At 35.8% G+C, this 23,916-nt stretch overlaps 1 protein-coding gene across 1 annotated transcript in view; it reads right to left on the bottom strand.

Annotated features, from left to right (window-relative positions):
* The window catches only part of LOC110464653 (uncharacterized protein DDB_G0271670-like), a 32,594-nt gene extending 9,332 nt beyond the window's left edge, over positions 1-23,262 (bottom strand). Inside the window, exon 1 of the mRNA XM_021519990.1 lies at positions 23,022-23,262. The gene's annotated coding sequence lies outside the window, so the exon portion shown is untranslated. The remainder of the gene's footprint in view (positions 1-23,021) is intronic.
* Between the last annotated feature and the right edge of the window lie 654 nt (positions 23,263-23,916).

Genomic DNA, 23,916 nt, shown 5'->3' with positions numbered 1-23,916 from the left:
TAATATAAACTTTATTTCATTTTTTTGTGTATTTTTACGGTATGATGTAAAGAAATAAACAAATGTTGACATCGGACTCGGAAACAAGTTTTACAACTTGTATAGACCCATCTCCAGTGGAAGAAATACATATGAGATTTGAGGACCACATAGTTTATGACTATAATATTTGAGAACGAAATATGCAGCAATGCGTTGAGTATGAGTATAAAACGGAAACATTACTTCTTTGACTCTAGCCTGAGTTTCCTCTGGCCTTAACACCAGACGTTTTGACAGATAGATTTATCGTTATATGTGAGGTACACGTTGTGTCAAAGTAGATTTTTGTTGTCAGCACCTCATAACTCTCCGATACCAAACGGTGTCGGAGAATTCCACGTTTTCATATAGCAGTGCGCTCTCGCCCCACACCAGACATCTATAAATGTTAAAACATTTAAGTCTGGTGTCGGGGCCAGTGGAAATTCGGGCTACTTTGACCCCAATATTACAAAGATACATATGGTAAGAGATAAATATGGTAAAAGTGTACAGCGCATATATTAATGGCAAATCATGCATATAAAATATATACATACATATATGGTAAGCCATATTTATGGGTCTCATAAGTAATAACGACAGTATGACCAATACTGGCACTGGATCCGAATTTCTTAAATAGATATATGGGCAAAGAAGTGAAAACGACAGTGCAGACCAAGGCATTTGTCAAATTTTCTGGGCGATCTGCCTCTTTATCAAGACAGGAACATGAAAATGTACAACAGAGAAAAACAGTCACCATGAAACAATAATACAACTCAAAATACATTGGCAAACAAAAGTTATTTATATGAAATATGCTGTTGTAATTGCATATATCCTTTCGGTTAGCTTCTATTTATATATATATACACTGTATAGCATAGATCATAAACAGTATATATATATCGATATATAATAAAAATGGATTAAATGTCCATGTGAAGGTAGTAAATATAGAAAAACTAAGATTAACGACCGACTAAAAAAATAGCTGCTTTCACCCTTCACACGGCTCTTCAGGTTTTCCTGAGAAATATCGATAAACCTGAAGAGCCATGTGAAGGGTGAAAGCAGCTAGTTTTTTAGTCGGTCGTTAATCGTATTTTTTCTATATTGATATATATATATATATATATGGGTCAAAGAAGTAACATAGACGGTAAAATCCCATATATATATATCGGCTAAGCATGTAACACACACATATCAGTAATTGACCTTTGATCAACCACGGACTTAGATAGCAATCGAATCTTATTCCGTGGATCAACTTACAGATGATTCGAATGTTTGAAAATAAAGAAACTTACTGACACGTTCAAATCACTGGAATAGCTTGCGTTCACACATATATATCCCGGTGTTGGTTGCCGTATGCAATAACCACTGTCGCCGAGCAATCTCGGTATAAGTTCACAAAGAATAGCCAGTGAATACGTCTGGCGGGTTCAATAAGTCTATTTTAGTACAAAACAATGTCGATCACACCTTTTTTAAGTGCTGGAATCTGCGCAGAGTATTGAATTATATCCTTTCCAGTCAGTGGTGAAGAAATGTCCAAACTAACAGTCCATTTTCAAATGACAAATGACAAATGGTCAATATGGCCAACATACGCTGCGCTATCCAGGAATAATTTTCAGATTTTTGATATCCCCGGAACTCCACCAGTGGTCAGTTTTAGGTCAGTGGTTTGACCAGTACGGAGGTAGACAAGGGTTATCGGAGTCTAACATTGATTACCTGCTATCGGAGTTATTTACAGCGTAATAAGGTGGTCACCTAGCTAAGAGCTCGCTACTACAGGTTATTGGGTCAAGCGGGCTAAACCAATCGGTCAGCTGTAAGTACCGGGTTTTATTTTCACACACTTCTGACCGGGGCTGACCTCCACTGACCAGGCCGCGACCGGAATTCAGAATTTCTACGTAGATCAACTAAGGTGTTGACCTCGGCTCTTTGTGTATATACCGACAGAACGGTCAGTACGCGTTATGTATATATACATATCATATATGCGTGTTTCATTGTATTTTTACTTTAATGCAATCTTTACCGACTTAAACTTTTTTAAACGTGAACATTAGCCCTTCATTTAAACGGGACTAATCCGAATTATTGCTATAAACAGGGCCAACGCCTTCAAGGCGAATGCTATTTTTACAGAAAATATTACCGTACTGAGAAATCTATAGATTTACATGCCGGATCCCGAGTACTTATGGCCTAAATTACACAAGGTTCCTTAATCGGTATATATGTACATAAATCATTGAACTGGCGCAGTGGCATTCTCAGGACGGCAGTGGAAAATGGCTAATTCAATTTTTGTTTTATACATGATGTAAAAAGATTTTGTATATGATATAACCATATGTTGAATTTCCGGAATTAACCGTTTCGTATATTAGTAGTTTTGTAAATCCGTCTCCGTCACTGAAGGATTTGAGTGAATAAAATGAATGTGTCAAGTTTAATTTTCTTTTGTATTCACGTCTTTGAATATTTATCCTATCGATAAATAAATATAGAAAACATGACTGTGTGTTTAAAGATGTGCTAGTTTCTGGAAAGTCGCGCGTGACCTTAACTGACCAGGGATTGACCCGTAAATTAACGAACCGAAACACGTCTTTTTAATAGAATGAATTGACATTATGACATGTATATAATATGGCTGTGTGTAGAATTCTGTTAAGGCTAATTACTCACGTTACGAGCAGTTACCGGAGTTCATCAAAAGCACCCGGTCACGTAGCAGTCATTAAGGTGTGCCGATTTTTTAACCAGTCATCTGTGTATAGAGTTAATTTGATTTTGGAAATTATTTCATCGCCACTTGTTTTAAATATTTTCCTTATATGACGGTGACGTCACAATTGTTGACGGCGCGACTATGGATACACGCTTAAAAAAAGGACATTGCTTGTCCGTATCAGGAAAACTGTGACGTCACAAATAATTTACGGCATATAATGAAATGTACATGTTTACTTATACAGTGACATTATGAGGATGAAAGAGTACTAATGAAACCTCTTTTTTCCCGATCGGGAAACCATTGCCTTGTCGTACCGTAAACAATTTGTGACGTCACCTTTAATTAATACCTATATTAATTAAAGGTGACGTCACAAATTGTTTACGGCAATATTAATTAAAGGTGACGTCACAAATTGTTTACGGTACGACAAGGCAATGGTTTCCCGATCGGGAAAAGTCTAAACTCTCTGTTAACGGGAACAGCCCTAACACACTGCGCTGTGGTTTTTCCTATATACAGTAACTTCCTCTTTACTTCCGTTTTGATATATAGTTTTCAACTAGCAATAACCCCGTCTCGGGAAATCCTCATCGCCTATGGTACATGTACCGCCACTGCGCAAAGATACATGTATGATTAGTATACGTCTACTTTATTTACTCTATATTAAAGTAATTGGTTAAATCGACTGTATCCCCACTTTTGCCTGACTGTGTTAGTCCTGTGTTAGAAGCAATGGTTTAACAAACTGAAGTACACGGTTCGAATCCTGGTCTAGCCGCGGTCTAACTTTATTATTGAAGGTTTCAGTACGAATTAGTATATGTTTTTGCGAGTTTTTGATGTGACACGTACGAAAATATTTATGCAGATTGATATAATAAAAGGAACTTTTTTATGTTTCTGTTCAAGGTGGCTGCTTTCGGTCATCGTATTTCACAAATGCACTTTATCATATAAAAATGTGATAATTAATCGGTATTTTACGTTGTGTAAACAACCAAGTTCTAGTAAAGTATGACGTAAGTACCATATTAGCAACATATAATGATGACACGTGCACTCAACCAGAGACCTTGACCTTAAAAAATTAATGTAGAATAGTTTGGCAAGTGAAATTCGGATAGTCAGGTATTTTTGTTTTAAACGTATTTTATTATAATTTATATACAATGGGAGTTGGGCCCAAGTTTAACAACTTATATTGGAGAGAGAGAAAGTAATCCTGAGAATAACAGTCTAGTCAAAAGTATGATAATATAACAAATTTAAAGCTGACTTCCGTAATGTATTGAAGCTTACCAGGTAGCTCAGTCGGTCAGAGCAATAATATAACACTCTGGGGTCTAGGGTTCGAGTCCTGGTCATGTCACATTGGTTTTGTTTATACTCAGAGACTGGTGTTCATTATATTTTGTTTAATTTATCTCTATAGCTTTTCATAAAAAATCCCTCACGGTATCTATTTCTTTTCAGAAATGATTTATAAAAGCTATAGGCATACCAGAAAAGTCATTTCAACTGCATAGTTACAGGTTATGGCAGTAGTGCGGGCGTCCTTAAAAGGTCAGCATATTCTGTACACTATTTCATTGATGGGCGAAATCAAGGCCAGCGTGTAGATATCTGTGTTCGAAATCTACACCGTAATGTATGTTTCACTGTACTTAAGTACACACAGCACGCGAGTGTCGACCACTTGTTGTCAAAAGCAGACGGGTCGATTAATTGTTACTTAGCGTAGATCTCTATTCGTAAAGGGTCAATCGTTCAAAGAAATCTATATTTGACCTTAGCACGCTAACATTACACCACTTATCTATGAATTCACATCCAAACCGAGGTTATGATGGCGGACGAGAATTTCAAAATCTATATTAAGACATAAGTAATATTTCTCTTACATTTATACAGATTTTAATTTGCTTTTCTGTACAAGTCGATCAAATTGATGCTAGCATTCTCTTTCTCTCCCTATATGTAGTGGTATAGAGGTTCCCCAACGAGTGGTGGTTGGTTATCATTTTTTTTTAAATATACAAAGGAACGAGTTTTACCGTCTAGGGACGTTTTTTCCATCACAACGTTTATATATATATATTACATGTATAACAATGATATATGTTTCTCTTGAGAACAATTGCAATGAACTACGACGTCATAATGGAGGATGACGTCATCAGAATGAAGGATTTGATTATTATTTTTTGATATGTGACAGAAAACATCTTAAATGTGTAGAGTTTTAAATTTACATATCCACCATAACTTAATTACGTTCACATTTATCTCTATTTGGTTTTCCTTTTTTGAAAATTCATTTTGTCGTTTATTGATCTATTTATTTTCTTGTTTATTGATTATTTTTTTTTTGTCGTTTCTATGTAAACAAATCGATACATATCGTGTGTGTACATATTGTTAGTGCCCGCAGGTCAGCCGTCACGTGATCCAGTGAGGCCTTATCGGATTCCGGTCAGCTGTTTTTATTCGTGCTCTACTATTACATTTGAACACACATAGAATCTGGAAAGCTTACAAACATGACTCAATTCTTTGTTTTCCGGGCGGTAAATACTTAGCTTGCTTCAAATTTACGTCGTTACATGCTGGGAGGTAGTTGAAGGATCAATTCCCATCAATTGGATATTAATTAGTTTTCGTATAATATGACGAGGAAAGGAAAACAATATATGACCATCACAACGTTCAATCAATCAATCAATCAATCAATCAATCAATCAATTAATCAATCAATCAATAAATCAATGAAATTTTTGTTTCCTGCAAACAATCAATCAATCTAAAAGTATCATACATACTACTATCATTGATTGTTTTCTTTCCTAGACACAAACACAATTATTCAATCAATCAATCAATCAATCAACCAACCAATCAATCAATCAATATGTTTTATCAATCAATCCATCAATATGTTTTATCGATCAATCAATCAATATGTTTTATCAATCAATCAATCAATGATTGAGACGCAATGTTCTTGTATTTTCACAAGACTACAAGACCAGTACACGAAACAGAATTTGTCAAATCAACTTTAATATTTTCATGACCAAAATCTAACACAAATAAACTGCCGAACTAGCTATACTCTATGTTAAAATGCGTTCGAAAGGGTATTCCGTTTCGACACGTTCTATAGCTAGCTATACATACAACTCTGACGTATCAAAAGTACATTATATGAACACAACACAAGATCGTTCATGCGATCAGGGTCGTGTTAATGGCCGGCGTCTCGCATTACAGTAGGGTCAAGGCTAGGCCGGACACAATCTGTGGACCGAGTGATCGAATTAGAATCGTTCTCGGGTAACATACGGTACACACACACGTACACGTAACACATATGCTTGGGATTTAGGATTTAAAAAGTCCCATGTACTTCTAAAACGCGGTCGGTCTGTTTGTTTACAGGGTAATTCGTCCACTACCGCCTACAGTCGGCGGGGCGCACGAAAACGTTGTGACCCCGGAAACACGAGCTAGACACAGTACTTACCGTATTAAAATTGTCACTGTGCCACTAATGTAATCCTAAATGCGACGTAAAGAATCAAACGCCAAAAAGATTCCTCCCTATATATCAGTGATATCGGAATCAGTATATCAAGTGTATGTTTCAATAGAAAAATGACTAGGTGCGGTCATCGGGTCACGAGCAGGTGAAAGTTCAAACAGTTCTTATATATGGACAATAATATACATCAATATTATTCATTCACTTATATAAAATAATGCATTTCTTATAAAACTCTTTGCAAACTTTTGTCGCGCTATGCTGTCTTTATTTACATTAAATCATATTTGGTGGACAATTTTTTCAATCTTAATTCATTATTTTTTGCCTGTTTAATTTTAATTCCAAAGCATTTTCACGTTTTTTCAATTTTGATTCATTATCATTTGAACCTTTCATAATCGTTTAACCTTTCATAATCGTTTAACCTTTCATAATCGTTTAACCTTTCATATCTTTTAAACTGTGAAACCTCAGGGAATCTCGGAAATGCCACAAGATTGGTACATATATCTAGTGATCAGCCGTAGTACTACTAGACTTGCAGCTTGCCGCAGCTGTTCTGTACCGACATTCAAAATCAATAATCAACCTTGGAACTGTCGACAACAGATACACACGTATAGCTGTGCACTTTTTCTGCAAAACCATTTAATATTTCACAGTTAACAAAACTCTATGAAATTAAAGTAATGGCCGAGTGCTGCAATTCAAAGCGCATCGTGACATCCGCTTACTTACAGAGAAAAAGAGGTAATGTGTACAAATAGGTATCTTTACATTCATATGGGCCCTACGACAGATTGTATGTCGACATTTTGACAGATTGTGGTGGCAGTGGTGAGATAACGCGGATTGGAATGAAACCTTAACACTGTTTGCTGTGTCGCAATATTAAACTGTCAAAGAATGTTTTAAATTATCTCCCAAATAGAATATTTTCCGTTCTCGATAAGGAAACCGTCCGCAGAGAAATATGTATACGGATATCGAGAATTGTTTTTTTTTCAAAATGAAATTGAAAAAGTCCTATTAGAGTATTAAAACATCAACCATGTAATCAATGATTCTTGGAAAGAACACATAAGTAAGACAATTAATGTATATGTGTATATTTTCTCCCTATTTGCATTTAATTATTGAATCAATTTTCAGAAACAATTAAAATTGACCCGTCTAACTGAAGGACTAGTTAAACAAAAATGCTTGTTGCTATTTCTTGCTATTACAATAACGGTTCTAGTATTGGTCCGATCCATCCTGCCAGATTACGCATGGAATGTAATTATTATCTCTTCCACGAAAAATCTTTTCGATAGTCATATCTGTTCTTTTCCTAAAATACTGTTGCATGTAAGCATCTACCAGACGAAAATGCCTCCTAGACAGCCTTTCTTACCAACCCTTTACATGTACCAATGTATTGTTATATGGAGACCCTAACCTCTCACCAGCTCAAAATTTTGAAATATTCGAGAGAGTTCAAAGCTTCATTGTCTAAACGGGTTCTTAAAGTAATTCAAGCATTAATATGTTTATTAAATGAAACTGTGAAACCACTCAAATGTCTTTTGTACCGATATGATTACTTAATATTTCATGGAATAGCAATGTATCTTTCGTTACACATTCCTTACTACATGTTTTCATTCTTCGTTTGTTTACTTATTCCTGTAGGAATATCAATTGTTAATCATTCATAAGGCCACTAGTTTGTCAAAAAGATGAGAAGGGTTTATATAACTACAAAGTATCACGATACGGATTGCTTATATGATTTGTGACTATTCCTACCAAGTAGTTCTTAACTTGAACAAATGCAGTTTATACATGTACTAATGACCAATATAGATATATTTCAAAAAACAAATTCGTTGGTTTGTAGGATGGAGATATTTTCTATTTTCAACTAGAGAAATACAGTACTAGTTTGTAGGATGGGGATAATTTCTATCTTTAACTGGAGAAATACAGCACTCATTCATATAAAATTATTATTATCTTGGTTCATATGAGAGATACTCGTGTATCACATAGCTTGCTGTCTACGCCCACATGTGAACTCTGAATCATAGAAAAAGTATAAACAAGTATTATGAATCACATCGATATGTCCTAAAACAGGCACTGACCAGCGGCTGAACTCATTTAATTAGCTCACTATGTAAACAGACAGGGGTGGATGTGATATCAGGAATTATTATTATTGGGGTAAACCATAGTTCAGTTTCCCATGCTGTCCTTTCCTTTACCTTGTCTCCAATAACCCACTTTTCTATCCCATAATATCCGTTTACCTGATTTACAAAAAAACTTTCGTCACATCACGTTGTTCTTCATTTAATACCAATCTTCATCATCATTGCATTCCTTGTCACACAAAGCTGTATACCACATTCCCAACAACCCCTTCGATTCTCACCAACCATGTTACATCCTCCTCGCCATCATTTACCACATTCCCAACAACCGTCATCGCCCTCGTCATCTTGTAGATATGAACGTGAAAAAACATGAGATTAACCGGAACGAAGCACTATTTTGAAATCGATATTCACCGTAAAAGCCGGACTGCATGCGTATTTCTGAGAACGTGTCACGTTTACAGAATTCGGCCAACTGAATTGCGAGTTGGATCAAGTAGATGTAATTTACCACAGACCCAACAATCCCCTTCATCATTATACAGTGTCAAATACCTCATTCTCAACAACCCTCATCATCATCATCATCATCATCATCATAAAATATCATTTACCACACCTTCAGCAGCATTCTTCATCATTTACCACATTCTTGACAACCTAGTTCATCACCGCTAAATTCAATTTACCATATTCCCAACAATACCTCAAAGCGATCCCTTCATAATAAAGGAGGAAATAATTTCTCTCCAAGCAGCACCTTCATAAAAGAAAGAAGAAAAAGGAGAAGAAGGAAGGAAGAAGGAGGGAAGGAGGGAAGGAGAGAAGGAACGAAGGAACGAAAGAAGGAACGGAGGGACGGATAAAGAAATCAAGGATAAAGAAAAAATTAGGACAAGACACAAGGCTGAAAGTTTTTTTAAAATATGCAGAAACAATAATATTTTTAAAAGAAAATACTTATTTTTTTATTCGGGGACAACAATTTAAAGAAAATTTAAGCTTAGATTTAACGACGGAATAGGTCAGACAATTTTTTTCATAGTGCATGAAAATATCAAAATAAATAACCGAGACGCGAAGATGTGAAGGTGAGGCAAAATATTTGGAAAAAAAAATCTTTAAACACGAACTCTTGTTTTAAAATCAAGCCCTGAATAACATTGTGTCCAGACAAACTATACCTTTGAATTCGACGGAGCGGTAGCATGACAAACAGATCTAAAAATGTGCAATGGAACAAAAATACCTTTCCTCCGTGTACATTAGTCAATAGCACTTTTGAATCGTCACAGTACGATATTGTCGATCTATAATTTATGCAGATTTTATGACTTATATCTGCGTACGTTTGTTCCAACCCTTGATCGGATATGTCCCGAGAAAACAATAGTCATTAATCTGATGCGCGTATCAGCCTATGTCACAGCTGACCACTTACTGACCCCCTGTATTCAACAGTAAATTATTCAAAACAAAACGATTGAGTAGCCCCGGTAAATGTAAGGTTGAATGATATTATGGGACAAGATTATAATCTTTGATAGCTTGCACATCAATAATAATCAGAATTGACTTTACTGAATATTTTCAAAATATTTGAATTTCAAAACAAAATTTAGAAAAGACAGCTTCCGAATGATGAATCCTAAAAGTCTGGTCCTACCCCAACCACTCCTAAAAGCTATTTTTTTTCATTACAATATTCCGTCAAGCTGACAAAGTTTTTCTCAACAGTAATCCTTCATGCTTCATCACTACGATCTCCACAAAGCTTTGTTAACTTACATCGATTTTATCCTGATTCGTAAAACAGTCTATATATCATGTATGCTGGAAAAATATACCAATTCAACATATATTTCTACTGTCAATTTGATGTGGATCAGAGAAATAACTGACAATTCATTTCAGAAAGTAATTAAAATTGTTTCTAACCCTAGTTGTGATTCATTAACTAGTTGACCTAACTAGATACACTGTATATGTGAATAGAAAACACGTATACCCTTTAAAAGAGCGAATATTTACAAAGGAAAATGAGCGAGGAATCTTTAAAAGTCGAATTAAATTGTTCAAACTATCGTTGGCTTCAGTTAACGTACATGTAATTGAATTTATTTCTAATTCTACATGAAAAACTACACAAAACAAAACAAAAAGTAATAAGAATGGTGTTATTTATTAATTTCTCCATTTCTGACACATTAAATGAAAATCGATAGCTGGATTCAAACTGACCAATACAGATATAACACACTACCTAGCTTTGTGACAAACAACGTTATTTTAATAACCATATCGATTTTCGCGAGCCCGACTTTATCATCTAAGAAAACATGCAAAACTACGCTCTGCTGCTATAGTACCGAGCATAGGGAGTTTGAGGCTAGGCCTACAGTAATATAATGACTGGGGCTTAGCCGTGTCCTCGGGTTGACCCCGGTCCTACAAACACTTGAAACGCGAGTTCATATACCAAAGCGTATAATTGATCATGACGCACCGACATCAACTGTTTTATCAGCAGGCAAGCACGTCTAATATGAGGCAAACCGCACTCCCCCGTCTGCTCACGATTAATTATGGATCTGCTGATCAAAATCGTTGGGAGTGTTGTGGATTTGGAAGTTGAGGTCATAAAGGGGGGGCGTTGAACTTGAACCCGCGTTCTTGGCAGACACGTTTTCATTCGAAAACATTAAAACATATTTTATTACTCCATGCAAATTATTTACGTAGAATAAGTACAGGTAAATCTAAAACTCATTAAGAAACCTGTTTCAATTTTTTTTTTATAGTGTCCAAGCCTATTTAGTGAGTTAGAATATTTCAGTGATACCCCACAGGGACCTGAGAATTCGTTACAGTTTGTTTGTTTGTTTGTTTGATTTTGTTTAACGTCCTATTAACAGCTAAGATCATTTAAGGACGGCCTCCCCTGTGTGCAAGATGCATGCGTGTAGTGTATGTGTGTGTATTTTGGGAGGCTGCGATATGTTCGTGTTTGTCTTCTTGTAATAGCGCGGAACTGATGCCGACTTTATAGCTATATATGGACCTAAAGCGAGGTAATCAGAGTAATTTTACACGTTGTAGATATCATCACTGGGGGTTTATATTTTTACCGAAAATTGATCGGTTTAATATAAGCTCTAAGCTTGTTTTCATATCCTGTTTCTGTCACACTTGTGATTTTGCTCAAATTGTGTGTGAAATGAAAGAAACGAAATAAATTTACACAAATCCCCTAAAACGTGTAAAATTACTCTGAAACCTTAGCTTAGGTCCAAATATGGCTGCAAAAACCTATCAGGTCCCTGTGGATAAAACCATAACTGCCTAACAATATAAAAGACATTCTACGATGTTTTTGTAGAAAAAATGAAAGTGTAGGCCATATACGCGTATTTCTTTCGCAGAACTCTTAGCTGTAAAAAAAATGTGCATATTCCGAAAAAATTAGACCTCTTTTTCGTTGGAGACACAGTACAGAGCATCGGTTTAGTTTAGTTTGGGTTTAATGGGTTCTGCGTCCTATTAACATCTAAGGTCATTAAAGGATATGCCTCCATGTGTGTAATGTATGCGTATATGTGTATAATGTGTGTCGGTCTAGTGTAAACAGTTAGAATAACGCAACAAGGGTTCGTTTGTACTCTATCTAGCCCCTTACTCATAATCGAGTGCTTTACGGATCACGGCGAAGTCAAGTAGTTAAGAAATATTTACATGCACGTGCTGTGCGTAATGCACGTACAGTGGGGGCGACGTACTAGTAGCTACTCATGTAAAGATGAAGGGTCATATTGTTAATTACTCACACCCTGTGAACTGCGCAAGTCAGTGTCAGTGGTTTAGTTACGTTCTCTTAGTCCATTTGATTCCAGTTCATCCAGCGTACCATCCATCCATTCATCCATTCATCCATTCATCCATCCATTCATCCATTCATTCATTCATTCATTCATTCTTCCATCAATCCATCCATTCATCCACCCATCCATCCATCCATCCATCCATCCATCCATTCATCCATTCATTCATTCATTCTTCCACATTTATTCAACCATTCGTATTAATTCATCCATACCGATTCAGTCAGTCACACATGTACTAATTCACGTATTCAATCATTTATAAATATTCATACATTTATTCAAATTCATTCATATAAAGGGTTGAACGACATTTTCCTATTTCACATGCATATTCCATGCCCGCTAGTAAATATGTATGTAACTGATTTGCGTTACAAATTGGTTATTAATTTTTCAATGTTTTGATTTTCTTTTGCCGCCGACAGCAATTTGTTACTTAAGCATTGAACATAANTGCGCACGCCATTTTTGGTGCGTTGTGCGGTCCCACAACTGTACTTAAGCATTGAACATAACGCGCATTATGTTGTTTGCTTATATTTACGTTTTCTCTATCTCTTATGTTCTTTTTTAATTTATAATTTATATTTAAAATTAAAAATGCCCGCCTTATCGACAGTCCCCTCAATTTCGTTCAATAATTTTAACAGCGTATTGTCGCGTGCTGATTGGCAAACAAAGTAGTACTTTGAAATTTTAACAAACACTTCAATTTTATTCCACAATTCAGTATCAATACAATTGCGTATGATATGTCTATAGGGTGATTTAAGTTTATCAATAGAACTCTGAGCTGAAAGTTAGATTTGAAATTGTTTCGATTTTTCCCCGGAACAAATTTCGCGCATGGACAAATACAGTGAACACCGTAAATCCGACCTTGCCCTCCACGAGGGAGTTATTTTTGGAAGTTAATTCGAACTTTTCTCTTTGCTCATTTTGTGAAGAATCCAGGCGTGAATGTATTTGTTGATTGTATGGGAACCTGACAACAGTCGGTAGATTCTATAACAGCCTCGTTATTTGACATGTCGTCAGAAACTGAGGAACCGTGGATGCGAGACGCCTGAAACTGATAGCGTTTGAAGTGAGTGATCTTGCGACGGAGCACAGGTTCCTTACAAATGTCTGAAATGTTTGTGTGCTGTGACTCATATCAGTAGGTCTGTAACATATGTGTCAGTAGGTCTATAGAATATGTGTATTTCAGACATTTGTAACGAACCCCTGTTGATCAGTGCAGTGTAACAGACGATATTTCTGATAAATTGCATGAGCTTTAAAATTGTTTCCATTGCCGGCATTGATGATTTCAACCGATGTGCATTTTGTACGATATTGCAGACCTTGGTCTTGTTTTCGTTGTAATAAAAGTGCTTTTTATTTTATTTTTTACTTTACACATACATTTACAATCTCACAATGCCCAGCGATATTTCAGCAGCCGTCATGTTTATTTATATTGGTCCGGATATTGTAGTTCCGGTCAGTGTTGCATTGACACGCTAAGAATTGTGTCTCGTGATGCATGGTAATTAAAGTCCCATCAACGACACAGCTTTCAAAGAGGCTATAAAGTGACAATGCCATGCAAATGTAAATATATTAAATTATACACATACAGGTGGACAGTAAGTAAAATTTCGATTAATTTATGTTTGTAATTTAATATATAGATCTACGATACATCCTGTTTACTCACTATACGTTTATGCAGTAAACGAGTCTGTTGTCGTGTTATGTAAACAAGCGATCAAGGTCAAACATAAACACCACGACTACTTCTTATAATCTTAACCGAGATTCGTGAAAAGGAATTTTCATTTTAGCGAGCTGCTTCCAGGCCCGGATCCAAAATTTCGACCCCCCCCCCCCCCTCTTTTTCATTACACATAATTTGTGTGTATCACAATATATTATTTATGCATACCATGGATAAATAAATGAATGAATACCACAGTATTTAGTGATAAATACATGTAAAACTTTCATAAACTCGGAGCACGAAAGATCGACGTTCTACTATAATGATTTCTGAGACTTTCAAAACAGCACAATGCTACTTTGTAAACGGTGTGACGTCATATTGTCTTTCGGAAAAATGGGAGAGAAACAAAATAACGATATATGAAGGAAAAAATGTGAACTCTTGTGGTTAAGTTCTAAAGTATGAATATACCGAGTTTCAGCGATGTCATGACCCCAAGTATTGAGGTCTTTAAGAAGAAGTCGTTTGCAGATTTCTATACGCTTGACCTCACTGATTTTGAAATGTCAAGCAAGCACAAACAATAATGTCTGGTAGCTGGTAAAGAGTCGGTTATTTTGTTTCTCCCAGACACAAATTTAAATGTAAATATCGGTGTGACGTCACGTTGCTTGGAGTCAAGTCACAAACGTCATCATCCAACGCCAAAAACAAGAAAAGAACTGACCAGAAACGTACGCTGATGAAAATATTGACATCTAACAACTGAAAAATGGTGAAAATAAATATTATAATATTAAATGTGTGTATCGCAAGGGTTGTGACGATACGATGCGTATCACGATACATGGGTCACGATACGATACGTATTGCGATACTTGTCGCAACTTTCTGTACAAACCTGTTACATGTACCATACTTTTTGTATTCCATGCTAAATTGATTTAAGTGAACTATCTTATAAACTGTGTGTAATAATATAAACCACAACCCTTAGGAAACTAAATATATTCAACATATTCTTAACCCTGATTTTATGCAAATTATATGCAAATGAATTATATCATTATATGCCAATGAATTATATGTTTATGACTGTCACGTTTTCAAGTTCATCTTACGTATGCTACACCTGTCTAAATAAAGAACAAAAGAAAGAATATATATCACTCTTGCTTGACCTCCCCGTAACCTTTTCTTATCAGAAGAATGACAAGCGCTTCAAATGGAAATCGTGCCACAATAAATTTAGTTCCTTATGCTAAAACACCTCGGCTCAATGAATAGCGACATAATTTCTTTTACATTAACTATATATAATTTTGATCATGAAATTTTGTCTGAAATTCGTGAAAATCTAATTATTATCCTCACTGGATTCTTTACGGCTCAACAACACAAAAGAGCACATTGTGTTCAATAAAAGTATATAGAACATAATTATGACAGGAAATGCCATAAAAGGAACGAAAAAGTAAAAGACAAACGCTAACATGAAAAATATAATTGGCTATGATTAGTTATTTCTTTTTTAAACAGACCGACAGTTTTGAAGTAGTTTGAATTGTATAGATATATACTGTTTCTAAAAATGATGTGAGATCTGCTTTAATATAAAACTAGAAAATGCCTGTACTCTTTTAATACCCCCGCTCATGGATGGGACCGGATGCGACGGGACGGACATGGGGAACACTTTATGCCCCCCCCCCCCCATTTTATGGCGGGGGCATACACATTCTCGTATTGGCTGAATGTCAATGCAATCTAATAACAAGTGTTTTACTGTTTTACTGTAAATGATTCGTGTTATGCTATGCATTGAGGCTGGTCTTCGCTTTCAATAAATAAGAATGGGACAATATTTGTATGATAACTATGTATTTGGTACGGCAATGGGATAATACATCTAAGCAGGACGTTTTTATCACAGGCTCAAAATATTGAAAATATCTTTTTAAGTAAAACAAGAATTTTATCAATANGGGGGGGGGGGCGTGAGATGAATCAGTCTACACATTGTTAATTAACATAGCACAAAACATTCCTCCGTCGCGACGCACGAGGTAACGCATCATTGACCGTTCCGGTAGGTTACCTTCTATTTTGATGTCGATGCTACTTCGTTATGTGTATTACGTCTTCATACTGATAGGCTTAAGGGTTCATGTCCCACTGTACTGTAGACAAAACACTAAAGAGTTCCACTGAAGATTTTCGTACGTACAGTAAGTTCCCCTTATTTTCATTTTGGATATAACTATAGCGGGAAAAGGCTAGTAATCTATCGTTGACTAAGAAGCACTACCCAAAATGGTTAGAGCGACACGGGATAACGATCGGAGGTTTGAACCCCGGTCTCATGATTTCGTGACAATTTTACACTCGAAACTCTTTTGTTATTTTTCTGCGCTTCATCTTTAATATTTCCCGATAAATATTTCGCAAGGTATAGCAGTCATTCCAGGAAAACGTTTCTTATGTATCGCTACAATTGTGGGCAGTGGTGCGGTGATGCTTAAAACTCGGGGTAAATGAAAGCATCAATATTGAATGTAACAAACATCCGTTTAGATCCCGAACCTAGAATTTCACTTCCGCCGTCACGGATTGTCCTTCAACAGGGAGAGGGTATTTCTCACCTCCCCATCCTCATATCCATATTTGAATGAAAACCAGGAGGTCGGTCTGTATACAGACAGGAATTGTATCGTTTAAGTTACAGATGGGCAACAACTTCATGTTTGTGATTCAAATATGTGAAGTAGATAAAGAAAAACTGCGAAAGTCATCCACTCCTTCGTGAAGGCCAAAGACCCGGATGTACAATATACACACCGTTAGTATTGTTTACTGTCCCTGTATGAGCGGTTCTAGCAGACATAGCGTGTTCAACGGTAGCACATAAAATATAAAAACTATTAGGGTATTGAAGGAAAATAATTGTTAGGTTTTTTATTTTATTTATAAATGCATTTAAGCTTGTAGAACGCAAATCGATAACATCTATGTTACATGAAGCCAGGGATGTTTAGTGGACTACACCTCCCTGAATATGGATGCGGTTTATTGGCGCTCACACTATTCCTGGAACGACTTAGATCGTCACCTAAATGTTTGCTTCTTATGATGGCCACAATCTATTTCATGCGGAAGGAAAAGCGTCAAAAAGACACCGTTTCAATTGTATCTATAGCACAGAACAAGCTAATTTATTTTATATACATTTGTATCTGTCGAGTTTTAGGGACTTTCAGCAGAAAGTGACATACAATTTTATGGTTTCAAAACTGTCAAACTACAAAATCAATGTTTTCTCATTCAACATATATACATGTATAAGCTTAGCAATATAAATAAGCAGAGGGAATTTTTTCTTGCTAAGCAAAGTCTCTGGATGAGATAAGCAATGCATTTACAGACTAAATATTAATAGAGAGAACTCGACCTTAATATATACGATTTTAACCGTTTTGAATAAATTTCGCAAAATTTTCGTTGTGTGATCACAATCTTAAAATTGTTTAAGATGGGCAACATATATTCCAAGCCTTGAAGACAAGAAAAACTCGTAATTCACTCGAAGATAATTTCCGTTTTTTTTTGTTATTATGGAGCGAGTGTTGAGGTTTCAAACATTTTCGTTACAAAGAAAAGAGCCCGGATGTTGTAATGGATGGGTTACTCGGACGTTTTCCTAGAAAGGGAAGGCTATTCTGATTCCTAAATACCTATCTAGAGAGTTGGAAAATCTAAATTATAATAATATATGTCTGCATTAATTAGATGAAAATCATAATTTTGCCTTTATTTTTAAACTCTACATAAATGTTTTGTGTTCAGATTAAATAAATAAATTTGAGAACAATATGAACATCCTTGCTGTGGAAAGGTGTTTGAAAAGTAGGGCGAATAAATCTGTGTTAAGCGTAAGGATTGAAAGAAGAAAGGCGATAGGGAATTATTCTGAACCAATAGGATGTACAACTAGAACAGTCCATCCATTGGCAACCCACGGCTGACGTGTCTTAGAAATAAAATATATATAAATCTTAAAAAAACACCAAGATGCTTAAAGTATATGTGCTCACCTTGGGCTCCATCTATCTAATTCAAAACGAATAAAATGCGTACAACACTCCCTTGCCAACAGAACACGTAACGATTTTATTGTTATCGTAACGACAGGGACATGGATTGTTTTTTTACAGTAGCAAGTTTGGACCTATCCTAATATGAAGAGAGTACTCATTAACGTGTTAATAGTTCGGAGAATTTGTTACAGTACATGTACAAATGTAGGTATATTTAGGCCTATCCCATTCCGTCTTTTCGTATTGCGGGGTTATCTGATCTTGTGAGCAGGTATTGATTGTTACGTCATTAGTTTGTGTGAGAAAATTACGTTGTTTTCTCAAAAAATATGACGTTATGGTATATAAATAAATAAATGAATAAATAAATATCAACTTTTTTAATTTATAATAATTATGAAACAATGTATTTCATACTCGTATTAATCAATCTTGTGTGCCCGGATGTTAGCGCGCAGGTCTTGGTCACAGGGACCTGAGAATTGTAAAATTGCTCTGAACAACTTAGTTTAGGTCAATCTAATTAAAATTATATCTTCACATCGCTCCCGTTTACTGATATGTCGCGTTGAAGATCTAACAACATTCCATAGAGGGTCACGTCAGAGGTCAACATGAATGCATTATCGTATTTATAACAAGCCAATCAAAACGCGACATAACTCTTTCTTTCAACCAATCAGAAAGCAGGACCTGTAGCATTTAATGCAGACACCTCGTAGCCCAAAATCCCCTTTTTCGTCTGGTCCAGTGATAGTTTGAATATTGCGAAGCCTGTCATTGGTTAATTTTAGTTTCAGGTTGTTAAACTTTTTAACGACAACATCACCAGAAGAGGAAGTCTCTCTTATTTCAAAGCAAAATCCACAAATTGTACAAACGTTGTCTTGTAGATAGACACGGCGTGGTGTCATGGGCGCCGCCATTTTCGATGCTCATTTGACACCTCTCGGTCTTTTATCATAACAAGTGTGTTCCGAAATCATTACATCATCACTTACAGAAATGCGTAAGCTCTCATCTGATTGGTTAACGCAAAGGTCGCCTGAACATGACCCTCTACGGGATGTTGTTAGATCTTCAACGCGACATATCAGTAAACGGGAGCGATGTGAAGATATAATTTTAATTAGATTGAGTTTAGGTCCAAATATATATCTGTAACAAATTATCGGGTCCCTGTGGTCTTGGTGTTAGAGTATATATATATCTGAAGTACCCAGAAGAAAGCCAATGGCCACCATCGTGGGGGGTGGGGACTACCAAGTGCTAATCAAACAGTATTTCATTGCTTATAAGGATGGGTCCAAATACATCCACTGACAAAAATTCTCATGTACATGTGGTCGTAACCTACCATGGTTTGGTCATATATAATTCATAAATACAGACGAAAAATATTTCAAGGATGAAACATAAAACGGTTTCTAGATCTGCACTTGAATAACGTTACAGTTGCTTAGTTATTTTTCAGGCCGACTAAAACAAACATCTGTTTTCTGATATGTTTCACTGAAGTTGGACTCGTTCTGCTAATTTTAGACCAGTTCTAAGATTAAGGTCAAGATGTATTGCTCCATTGATACAATGCAAAATTCAAAATAAAAACGTGTAAAAAGTCAATATGGCATTTCCGTGTACTAGGTTTCGTTTTTCTGGCAGTCATCCTAAACAGATGTATTTTTGACCTATACAAAGCGTTTAAATGAACAATTATATCCTCGGAAATATATCTTCCGTGCCTGTTACACCTGGAAAAACACGCGTACCGAATATTTATGATCGTGAATTTGTTGACCTAAATATTGCGTTTTAAATTCGGAAACAACTGTCCGTCCTGGATTCTTATAGCATCATTTTTATCACATTTTGAAGATATTTTTTAGGATATGGATTGTATCTAATCTTCATTATTCTTGTATTCCGGTTTGATTAATCAATTCACATATTTTTGCATGCTTGCAGTTTTTTCCAATCCTTGCTTAACCTAACTATTTCACATCTGATATTTCGAAACACACCTGACTTTTCCCATTCGATACATATATGTATCTATATTACCGTAGCAACCGCACGCCGTCGGTACACATCTGGATTTTCCCATTCGATCTTACTGGGAACATGAGCAAATCATTAAAATATGTGACCCTTGGAACTAGGAACCATATTTCACGCGGAACTGAGGATATTTGCATTCGGTTATCGGGTCGATGACACACCCTTCCGGCAGATTATTTTATTAGATACACAATCCCAAAACTCGAACGTATATTTTACAACTCTATCAAATAAATGAAATCTCCAAGACTGCCAATGCAATTCAATCAATCAATAATCAATCAATCAATCAATAAAAATATATCAATCAATCTATCAAAATATATCAATCAATCAATCAAAATATATCAATCAATCTATCAAAATCAATCTATCAAAATCAATCTATCAAAATCAATCAGAATGAATGAATGAACCAATTAATCAAAATCAATCAATCTATCAAAATTTAATGAATCCAAATCAATCATTCAAGCAATCAATCAATAAGTCAAAATCAATCAATTAACATTTAATTAATCAAACTCCATCAATCAATTAAACTAAATCAAAATAAATGAAACTAAATCAATAATTCGAACACACTCAATCTACCTCGGTTAATCACACTGAATTTATCAAACTAAATCTAATCAACCAATTGGTGTAATTGATCTGGACCACAAAAAGTGCCTTTATACACTGTTTGCTATTGCTACAGTAACAAAAATACGTATATGTTTTATCCGACAAATCGCAGATACATTTTTAATTTATATAAATCACATCATCATGAACCCAGTTAAAATTCACCTCAATTCATAACAGAATTTGAACCGCAGTTCCCCATTTGAGTCAAAGGCCTTGCGCACTTGAATGTGTCCCTATTTCGATTGTACACTGTCGATACCCCTCCCTAACCGTATGACGCATCCCTCCCCAGAGGTACCGGGATCGTTGCCCGGATTCTCCACCATGTTGGGTCAACGTTCGGAGTTTGGGGAACTCGCCTGCAGTGATAATGAGGCGTTGATCCGTACGTTTATAATACAAAGAGTACGCTGACAAGAACATGTGTTTCCCTCCACTTTATTCACCGGAAACAACAACCTCGCAACTCATAAAATTGACAAAAGAAGCCGGTCTCCGGACAGGAGATCCGGAATTAAAAACAAAGCCGGATTCCGTACCAGTATTCCGGAATTACAGTGATAAATTAGAGCTACCTGACCAGTATACCTGTGTGTACACAACACCCGCCCCGCCCCCGTGCCAAACCCACCTCTGAATTCCGCTCATCTACTGATCCCAACATACCCACTAAACAAAACACCACACCTTTTCAAATACAAACACAAACAATGTGCATTTGTCACAGGCTTATGAATAAAATATTCCCATTTAGCATCCTCCTGCTCCCAATCCGAACATCTAAACTATATCCCGCGTATTACCGGCTAAATGATAAAAGTAAACAGAAAAAAACCCAAGACAAGAGTACAGACGGACATCATAAAACAAAAGTCTGTTCGCCCTACACACGCAACTCCGTACGGGTTGAAATGCACTTCACATGGACGTTTGATTTCATACAGAGACAAGTATTTACAAGACTTACTGGCACCATATACGTGTGTAAAGCTCATCGTATGAGAAAATATACCGCATAGGGGCCCGACAATATAAAATGTAAAATAGATGCGGCATGTGCAAGTCTACGAGTAGCAGTTTGACCCCCTAGACTTGCATAAGTTCCGACAACACTTCCGCGTATGACCATTTGACCTCAAATGACTTTTTCTCTACCTGACCACACCGATGAATGACCAGGTCAGTTGATCTGCTAATACGTGGTATTCAATTAATAAATCGATTACCATATTTTTTTAATCATTAAAACGATAAATCAAGCAATTTAACGCCACCAAAGAAAATAAATCAACAAATCTCCAAATTTTCTAAAATTACACCAATATTTGTCATAAATTAATGGACGATTTTTTTAAAAATCAAGATCGAGCATATCATTAAAAGGAGTGTGATACTTTTCTCATCGATCCTGACCAATATGATTTAATTATTTTTGGTATAACCCGAACACATAGAATCGTCCATAAAATCGACCAATATTTCCTATAAAATCGGGAGATTAACTTTCACACACATCATTGATAAATATTTATTAATCCTTATTTGGCTTAATTGACCAAGTTTATAGTTTTCCAATTATGAATATTTGTTCTCGAATGCAAAAACCTCTCCTTGATCACTGTTGACTAGACTCTACTAGAGTATATCTGATGTAATCCGTTTGCACTGTTTTCCGTTTTAATATCATTGTGATTAATAAATATCCAATATCCATCTTCTATTATTTCTCGACAATGAAATTGACGGTTGACATTCAATATAATGGAGTTATAATTCCCCATACATAATAGAGTGATGATTTAATAATTACAATAATATAATTATTTATATTTTGTTATTGTTTATAACACTGCATATACCTGATGTACATATATCGATACATATATATATACATACATTTGTATAAGTTAAGCAACTCAGCTTAGTGTTTCATTTAATCTTTCGACGTCTATTTATACAAATATGTTGGAATTATATATTGTCTGTATCATGTTTTTTAATATTTTCTTACAACTTGTTTATATAATTTTTCGTATATTTCACTAGGCTTTACTAAATATATACCTTCAAAATCTGTCAGTATATATATATACGCTAAACAATCACACATTATTTACCTTTTACGTATCATCCAGGAGAGTATTCAGAAAAAGTAAATGGCGACTTACCGTTTTTGTAATGCTGTCGTCTGCTTCGAGGTGTTCTGGACTGGCTGCTCAACCACCATTACCTAGAACAGTTAAATTGTCCGTGACCCCGAAGAAAATACAGAAACTGGTCTACGCATGTGCGGGAACAACGTTGGTTTCGTCTCCTCGGGTTCAACTCCCGGTCACGAACTCTAGTTGTCGAGTAAAAATGATTGTAATGGAGTTCCGCACAGACTGTATCCTCTTTAGTACAAGCTACGACCTTGGCCTTGTTCTGACAGCACGGTCTGTGTGTATACACATTCAGACAAGAGCTGTCATGCATTGTAACGTATTCCCACCGAGATAATAGATCGACTCAAAATGCATGTAGCTCAACTTGGTCACACATATGCCTTTATATGTGTGATATGTCTGTGTATATGTGGGTGTGTATGTGAAACTACTGGAGAATATTACATATATGTAATCTTTATATATATATATATATATATATTATATATATATAAAGAGAGAGAGACCAGTCTTGGGTGTTTCTCTCCCTTTCAACGTTAAAAGGATAAAATGCTAGTTTTTAAAAGCTTTCCTTCAGATCTTCGAATGGTCTGAAGGTTTCCTCGCCTTGACTGATGTTCTCCACAGCTTTGAATCTATCGCATCACGTAGACTTGTAGACAACAGAAGAAATTAGGGCAGATAAAGAGCGCTAGCCTAGACTATATTACATAATATACTGTCTGTCAGAATTCGAATAAACGTACAAACGCACACACACACATACATACAGCATCAGATATGTATTAAACACACCCTGTTTACCCAGTTGTGGCGCTGACTTGTACACAAAATCAATACACAAGAATTAGGCCGGCAGTGGAAAAGAGCCACGGTGTGCCCTATTTTACTTGACACG

This window comes from Mizuhopecten yessoensis, unplaced genomic scaffold (genome assembly GCF_002113885.1).
Source record: "Mizuhopecten yessoensis strain PY_sf001 unplaced genomic scaffold, ASM211388v2 scaffold11017, whole genome shotgun sequence".
Taxonomy (NCBI): domain Eukaryota; kingdom Metazoa; phylum Mollusca; class Bivalvia; order Pectinida; family Pectinidae; genus Mizuhopecten; species Mizuhopecten yessoensis.
The sequence above is the reverse complement of the archived record's forward strand: the minus strand, read 5'-3'. Positions and strand labels throughout refer to the sequence as shown.